The following is an 8200-nucleotide window of genomic DNA, read 5'->3' on the forward strand; positions in this document are numbered from 1 at the left end:
TACTTCCTGATGTTTTGATCCTCATTTGATGATGCATCTCAACTTTGGGATCCACAAATGCCAGGGCCAAAATCTTTGTCGTACCACACTTGTTAATGAGAGTGTCAAATAAATCTGTTCCTAACCCTGGCTTAGAGCAAGGCTAAAAGCATCTAATTTCCAAGACTAGTTTGGGATTTCCTTATTGATGTTCCTTGCACATCTTTCTCACCATGCACCAATTCCTACTCTCTCTACCTTAATAACTCCTTTCCAAGTTGAATGTTGCTGACTTTTTGTGACGTCTTTCTTGTCAAGACCAGAAGGTATAAGCTCCCTCTGGTAAATCCATGTCACTTTCTATCCCATTCTTGATGTACCTTTCTTCTGAAACATTGTAGGAAGCATTTTAGGAAGCTTTATCTCTTCTTGGAATGTTTTTTCTCTTGCAACATCTCTAGAAGCCTTGCTCCTATCTGTTCATCTGCTCCTAGCCCTGCTTTGAGAGTCAGTAAAAGTCATGGCATGTGGCAGACTTGCCTTTTGCCCCCATCCTGTAGTTTATGACCAAAAGGTTCTGTTGCATGTGCAGAGAATGCAGAGCTCATTGGCTCTGGCTATGTCAATGTGCATGTGATGCACTCATTGTAGGGAGTGAGGCACCCAGGCTTTGGCCCCATGCAGAAGTTCCATACCCTCAACAAAACCCAACTGAGAGTGTCCCTTTAGTCACCAGGTGACCCTGAGTTTGCCTTTGGCCCTGATGTCAGAGGGCAGGTGTAATCATCAGGGCGTTGGTGGTATAGTGGTGAGCATAGCTGCCTTCCAAGCAGTTGACCCGGGTTCGATTCCCGGCCAACGCAGCTGTAGCTTTTGTGGTGCTGAATGGTGCTGCTGGCAGTGCCAGCTGGCAGCCAGGCACCAGTGGTGTCCCCCAGGGATTAGTGCTGGGCCCCATCCTGGTCAATATCTTTATTGATGATCTGGATGAGGGGATTGAGTCCATCATCAGGAAGTTTGGAGATGACACCAAGCTGGGGGCAGGAGCTGATCTGTTAGAGGGTAGGAGTGCTCTGCAGAGGAACCTTGCCAGGCTGGACAGATGGACAGAGTCCAAGGGCGTGAGACTGAACACATCCAAATGCCAGGTTCTACACATTGGCCACACCAGCTACAGGCTGGGGACAGAGTGGCTGGAGAGCAGCCAGGAAGAAAGGGACCTGGGGGTACTGGTTGATAGAAGGCTTAACATGATCCAGCAGTGTGCCCAGTGCATCCTGACCTGTATCAGGAACAGTGTGGCCAGCAGGAGCAGGGAGGTCATTCTGCCCTGCACTCAGCACTGGTCAGGCCACACCTTGAGTCCTGTGCCCAGTTCTGGGCCCCTCAGTTTAAGAAGGACATTGAGACACTTGAAGGTATCCAGAGAAGAGCAACGAGGCTAGGGAGGGGTCTGGAGCACAGCCTGGTGAGGAGAGGCTGAGGGAGCTGGGGTTGCTTAGCCTGGAGAAGAGGAGGCTCAGGAGAGACCTTCTTGCTGTCTACAGCTCCCTGACGGGAGGTTGTAGCCAGGTGGGGGTTGGTCTCTTCTCCCAGGCACCCAGCATCAGAACAAAGGACACAGTCTCAAGCTGTGCCAAGGGAGGTTTAGGCTGGAGTTAAGGAGAAAGTTCTACACAAAAAGAGTATAATTGGCCATTGGAATGTGCTGCCCAGGGAGATGGCGGAGTCACCTTCCCTGGAAGTGTTCCAATAAGGCTTGGATTTGGCACTTGGAGCCATGGTGCAGTTGTCAGGAGGTGTTGGGTGATAGGTTGAACTGATGAACTGAGGTCTTTTGTGCAACCTGGTTGATCCTGTGATTCAGTGATCTCCCATCCTTCTCCTGTTTCTTCTCGTGTGACTAAAGGACCTACCACAGTTTCTTGCAGGCTTTTGAAAAATGCCTAACTTAGCTTCACATTCTCAAAGCAATTCCTGACTTTAAAAGTGGAGTTGCCTTGCTGCCTGCTCGATTCTGAGGTCTCTGTACATCTCCATATCCCTTTGAACCATCAAATTATCCACTTCAGACACAAAGCCCACAACGTCCACAAAGTGGGTAAAAGTTCTAAATCCTTTTGCAGTTTTTGCCTTAAAACCCCCCAAGTTCTCCAACTCCAAAATAGAGCTGACCTTGCTAGGAAGCTTCCTTAAATCCTCAGAATTAACTGCTGTAAAAATGAAAGCTGCTATAAATCTACCCTTCATTTGAAATGCCATCAATGGGTGACCACATTATCCAGGGACCTTTGCTGCTAGCAGTGCCCCTGAAATATCTTCATGGCTTACCAATATCAAATGTTAGAAAATCTCTTCTTGCTGGTTCAGTGGCAAAACCACTGCAGTGGCAAAACCCTGCTTTCATTTCTGGAGAAAATTGGCCTCTGCCTCTTCATGTAACATTTGTTCTCAAGTTTCTAACTGGGGACTGATCTTCCATGCTGACCCAGTTTCCAGAAGTCCAGTGTCCAGTTCTGGGCCCCTCAGTTTAGGAAAGATGCTGAACTGCTGGAAGGTGTCCAGGGAAGGGCAAGAAAGCTGAGGAGGGGTCTGGAGGGGTCTCTCTACCAACCTCAGAGATACCATAGTCTGCACAACAATTTGTATCGTGGCATGACTGCATTTCAAACTCTTTTGTGTAAGCAATACTGATTTAAAAACCCAAAATGCTTCATCTACACTCTCTTGTCCGCAACATAATTAGTATGCAATGAATGCTTTGGTGTCTGTGCCACTTGTGACACAGAATCACAGAATGTCAGGGGCTGGAAAGCTCATCCAGCCCAACCCCCCTGCCAGAGCAGGAGCACCTAGGGCAGATCACACAGGAACACATCCAGGCAGGGCTTGAATATCTCCAGAGAGGGAGACTCCACAACCCCCCTGGGCAGCCTCGTCCAGGGTTCTGTCACCCTCACAGGGAAAAAATTCTTCCTCATGTTTCCCTGGCACTTCCTCTGCCTCAGCTTCCACCACTGCCCCTTGTGCTGGCATTGGGCATCACCCAGCAGAGCCTGGCTCCAGCCTCTGGGCACTCACCCTACACATCTTTATCAACAGGAATGAGGTCACCCCTCAGGCTCCTCCTCTCCAAGAGCCCTCAGCTCCCTCAGGCTCTCCTCATCAGGAAGATCTTCCACTGCCTTCATCATCTCTGTGGCTCTGTGCTGGACTCTTTCAAGCAGTTCCCTGAGGTCCTTCCTGAACTGAGTGGCCCAGAACTGGACACAATGCTCCAGATGTGGCCTGAGCAGGGCAGAGTAGAGAAGGAGGAGAACCTCTCTCCACCTACTAGCCACAGCGCTTCTAATGATTCATGGTCAGAATCAATCAGACTCAAACCATACTGATTAGATAATGAAAGCAGCTCTTGAAATGACATTTCATTTTACCTCCTTTTTGGTTCTATGTTTGCCTCTAAGTCCTTCCTCCCTTTAGAAGCCCTATACAGCATCTATAGGGTAGAATGTCACTCCTGCTCTGCCTTCTGTCCCAGAATCATAGAATTGTCAGGGTTAGAAGGGACCTCAAGGATCAGCCAGTCCCAACCCCCCTGCCATGGGCAGGGACACCTCACACTACAGCAGGTTGCTCACAGCCACATCCAGCCTGGCTGCAAAAACCTCCAGGCATGAGGCTTCCACCACCTCCCTGGGCAACCTGTGCCAGTCTCTCACCACCCTCATGGGGAACAACTGCTTCCTGACATCCAATCTCAATCTACCCATTTCTAGTTTTGCTCTATTCCCCCCAGTCCTATCACTCCCTGACACCCTCAAAAGTCCCTCCTCAGATTTCTTGTAGCCCCCTTCAGATCCTGGAAGGCCACAAGGAGGTCTTCTGGGAGCCTTCTCTTCTCCAGACTGAATAGCCCCAACTCTCTCAGTCTGTCTCCATAGCAGAGCAGCTCCAGCTCTCTTGATCTGGGGAGCCCAGAACTGGATGCAATATTCCAGGTAGGGTCTCACCAGGGCAGAGTAGAGGGGGAGCAGAACCTCCCTGGCTCTGTTGGACACACTCCTCTGAATGCAGCCCAGGATCCCATTGGCCTTCTTGGCCAGCAGGGCACATTGCTCACCCATGGGTAACTCAAACCTCTTTTGGTCTGTATTTTCTATGTGCAACATGAAGAAAGAGTTAAAGAGAAGACAATTTGGACTCCTTCAACTTTGACAGAGCAAGAGGGAAAACATTCCCACTACAGCAAATACCAGTTAAATATAACATGAAAGTGAACCTAATTCCGTATGCTTGCTTTAATGTGGTACATCAAAAGTGTTAGTGGCAAGTGAGTTGACTGTATCTAATAACCTATTTACTGGCTACTCCTCTGAGAACAGGTTTTGGGGTGGTGTTATTGCTTGGTGTTGTTTTTGTTGGTGCTGGTGTTCTGTTTGCTTTTGTTTTTCTGATGTTGCCTTTTCATTCCAGAGGATTTCAACAGACAACTCTGAGTTGATTGTTTCACCCCCACCCCTGAGAGAGGTGTGGTTTGAGAACTGACATGGTGTTGTTTTCACCCCTAACTTCTGCACTGTGAACTGTTTGCATTTCATGGATGCACATCTCTTGGCTAACAGCCTTTGGGGATGAATTCTGGTTTGCATTTGAGTGAAGAATGCAACCAAACCTCCTGGGAAACACACACACTTAAGCCAACTCTTGCATTTGCTGCCACATCAATGATATGCATGTTAGAAAGCTGAGATGTGCTCCAGACTTTTCTATTCAGTTGAAGAAAGGTCTTTTACCTTCTATTTAATTTAAAGTCCAAGTGCCAGGTTCTACACATTGGCCACAACAACCCCATGCAGTGCTACAGGCTGGGGACAGAGTGGCTGGAGAGCAGCCAGGCAGAAAGGGACCTGGGGGTACCAGTTGATAGTAGGCTGAACACGAGCCAGCAGTGTGCCCAGGGGGCCAAGAAGGCCAATGGCATCCTGGCCTGCATCAGGAACAGTGTGGCCAGCAGGAGCAGGGAAGTCATTCTGCCCTGTGCTCAGCACTGGTTAGGCTACACCTTGAGTCCTGTGTCCAGTTCTGGGCCCTTCAGTTTAGGAAGGATATTGAGACACTTGAAGGTGTTCAGAGAAGGGCAACAAGGCTGGGGAGGGGTCTGGAGCACAGCCCTGTGAGGAGAGGCTGTGAGGAGCTGGGATTGCTTAGCCTGGAGAAGAGGAGGCTCAGGGGAGACCTTCTTGCTCTCTACAACTACCTGCAGGGAGGTTGTAGACAGGCAGAGGTTGGTCTCTTCTCCCAGGCAGCCAGCACCAGAACAAGAGGACACAGTCTCAAGCTGTGCCAGGGGAGGTTTAGGCTGGAGGAAGAAATTCTTCACAGAAAGAGAGCTTGGCCATTGGAATGTGCTGCCCAGGGAGGTGGTGGGGTCACCATGACTGGAGGTGTTTAAGAAGAGCCTGGATGAGGCACTTGGAGCCATGGTTTAGTTGATGAGATGGTATTGGGTGATAGGTTGGACTGGACAATCTGGAAGGTCTTTTCCAACCTGGTTAATTCTGTAATCTGTATTCTGTAATTCTCCCCAAAGACTGAGCAGAGAAAAACTTCTGATCAGAGAAGAACCTCCCTAGGGAGCACATTCTCAAATTTGTGCTGCATAAATTTACAGGCATATTTGGTCTTGGATGTGCTTTGCAGCCTGACCTGAATCCTGTGTCGCATTGTGATGTTTACTTCAATTCCATGCTCCTGATTTTCATGTAGGCACAGGATAGAATCTCTTGCAGTGCAGTGCCTCTGACTGCATGGCCTGAAGTGAACTGCTGACTATTGAGGGCAGCTTTATCCTAGGGTTTTACTTGTCCTGCTCCACTTACACACCAATCATTTTAAAGCTTCTCTTCTTTAGAATACACCTTTTCATCTTTCTCCTTCCACCTCATATTTCATTCAGAACGGACATCTAGATGCTTGAAAAGGTTAAATGAAGAAACACACACACACAGAAGCTTTGCTTTTAAGGCTCTTGCTCTTTCATTAGCTTCCTATTTTGCATTAAATAGATATAAAAAAGTGTAAAGTAAATAAATCAAGTGAGGGCAGAGGTATTTTCCTTTCTTTTGCAGTTAACAGGGTGTAAAAATCCCTCGGCTCATCAGGCAGTGTTTGGCCACTAGGGAATTGGGGGTGGGGTGGGGGGGGGGAAGAAGCAGCAAAAACCCACAGCATTTTGCCTGTGTGAACTGGAAGCTGAAATTCCCAAAGGAAGACATACTTTGGAAAAGATTTGAAAGAAGTCATTTCCAGCTGCCACGAGGATTTTGACAGCCTGCGCACAGAGCATATCTTGGAGGGAAGCAGCAGTTTGGAGAAAGCCTGTCTGAAGGGACAGCTCTGAGAGCTGACATCACTTTCATGCATTTCTGCTGTGAGCTTCTGCTGTGTCATGTCAAGCTGCAAGGTTTGCCTCCAGACTGCTTCCTCACCACCCAACAGACCTGAGGAAGCTCATCTTCCAATTATCTTGGAGCTTTTATGTAATTCATGTATAAAATCCTCTTTGGAAGTCAAATCTTATTAAAGAGTAAGAGCTCATAACAGCAAACAGACAAAAGGGGAAAATTAAGCCTGTTAATAACAACAAATGAAAATAAGCAAAAGCCTGCAACAACAAAGAGATCTGACTGACATCACTGCACCAGGAAAGCTGGAGGGTTTTAATTTGCCAAACTGCAAGCCACAATTAGTGAGCAGCATCATTTCAAAACCTGGCCCAAGTAGTCTTGCACATAAGAAAACACAGCCCATGCAACCCTGCAGGCTGGGGTCAGAGTGGCTGGAGAGCAGCCAGACAGGGAAGGACTTGGGGGTACTGGTCGATGGTAGGCTGAACATGAGCCTGCAGTGTGCCCAGGGGGCCAAGAAGGCCAGTGGCATCCTGGCCTGCCTCAGGAACAGTGTGGCCAGCAGGAGCAGGGAAGTCATTCTGCCCTGGACTCAGCACTGTTTAGGCCACACTTTGAGTCCTGTGTCCAGTTCTAGGCTCATCAGCTTAGGAAAGATGTTGAGATGCTGGAAGGTGTCCAGAGAAGGGCAACAAAGATGGGGAGGGGGTTAGGAAGAGCCTGGATGAGGCACTTGGTGCCATGGTTTAGTTGATTAGATCGTGTTGGGTGACAGGTTGGACCTGATGACCTCTGAGGTCTTTTCCAACCTGGCTGATTCTGTATTCTGTGTGCTGTCATTTTAACCCAGCAAGGCAGCAAGTGATCATTTGGCAGGTATGAAAATGAGAATCAGAAAAAGGATATCAACACTTTACCAATGCAAACATAGGCCACTGAAGGGCAGTTTACAAGCCTGGGTGTATTACTGTTAGGGAAAAGGTTATTGCAATTTAATACAAGTACAAGAAAGACTGAGCTGTGACAAGGGCTATAAGACACTGAAATGAAAGAATCTTGACAAGGCACCCTAAACTCATCTTTAGACTCAATAAATTAAACCCTACTTCCCTTTTTTACTACCAGCTGCACACAAAACCTGAGAATCCTTCCCACAATATTTAACAAGTATTTTAATAATACTTTTATAAATTCTGCTCCACTCTGCTGAGACCCCACCTGGAGCACTGTGTCCAGTTCTGGAGCCTCTGTTCCAGGAAGGATCTGGAAGTGATGGAAGGTGTCCAGAGAAGGACCACGAGGAGGAGCAGAGGGCTGGAGCTGCTCTGCTATGGAGACAGACTGAGGGTGTTGGGGCTGTTCAGTCTGGAGAGGAGAAGGCTCCGAGCAGACCTTCTTGTGGACTTTCAGGATCTGAAGGGGGCTCCAGGAAAGCTGGGGAGGGACTTCTGAGGGTATCAGGGAGAGATAGGACTGGGGGGAATGGAGCAAAACTAGAAATGGGGAGATTCAGATTGGATGTTAGGAAGAAGTTGTTCCCCATGAGGGTGGTGAGAGACTGGCACAGGTTGCCCAGGGAGGTGGTGGAAGCCTCATGCCTGGAGGTTTTTGCAGCCAGGCTGGATGTGGCTGTGAGCAACCTGCTGTAGTGTGAGGTGTCCCTGGCCATGGCAGGGGGGTTGGAACTGGCTGATCCTTGAGGTCCCTTCCAACCCTGACAATTGTATGAGCCTATGAACTTCTTGCAATTGCCTAACTTCAAAAATATTTCCAATTCTTTTGCCACAGAGGCATGTTCCTTTCCCCACCTGAAC

General features: G+C 48.4%; 1 non-coding gene across 1 annotated transcript; it reads left to right on the plus strand.

Annotated features, from left to right (window-relative positions):
• The first annotated feature begins 770 nt into the window (after window positions 1–770).
• On the plus strand, window positions 771–842 carry TRNAG-UCC (transfer RNA glycine (anticodon UCC)). The gene has a single exon. It is a non-coding gene; the product is annotated as a tRNA-Gly (tRNA).
• The last annotated feature ends 7358 nt before the right edge of the window (window positions 843–8200 follow it).

Source organism: Melanerpes formicivorus, unplaced genomic scaffold, assembly GCF_026170545.1.
Source record: "Melanerpes formicivorus ecotype bairdi unplaced genomic scaffold, bMelFor1.0.p_v2 SCAF_64, whole genome shotgun sequence".
NCBI classification, from domain to species: domain Eukaryota; kingdom Metazoa; phylum Chordata; class Aves; order Piciformes; family Picidae; genus Melanerpes; species Melanerpes formicivorus.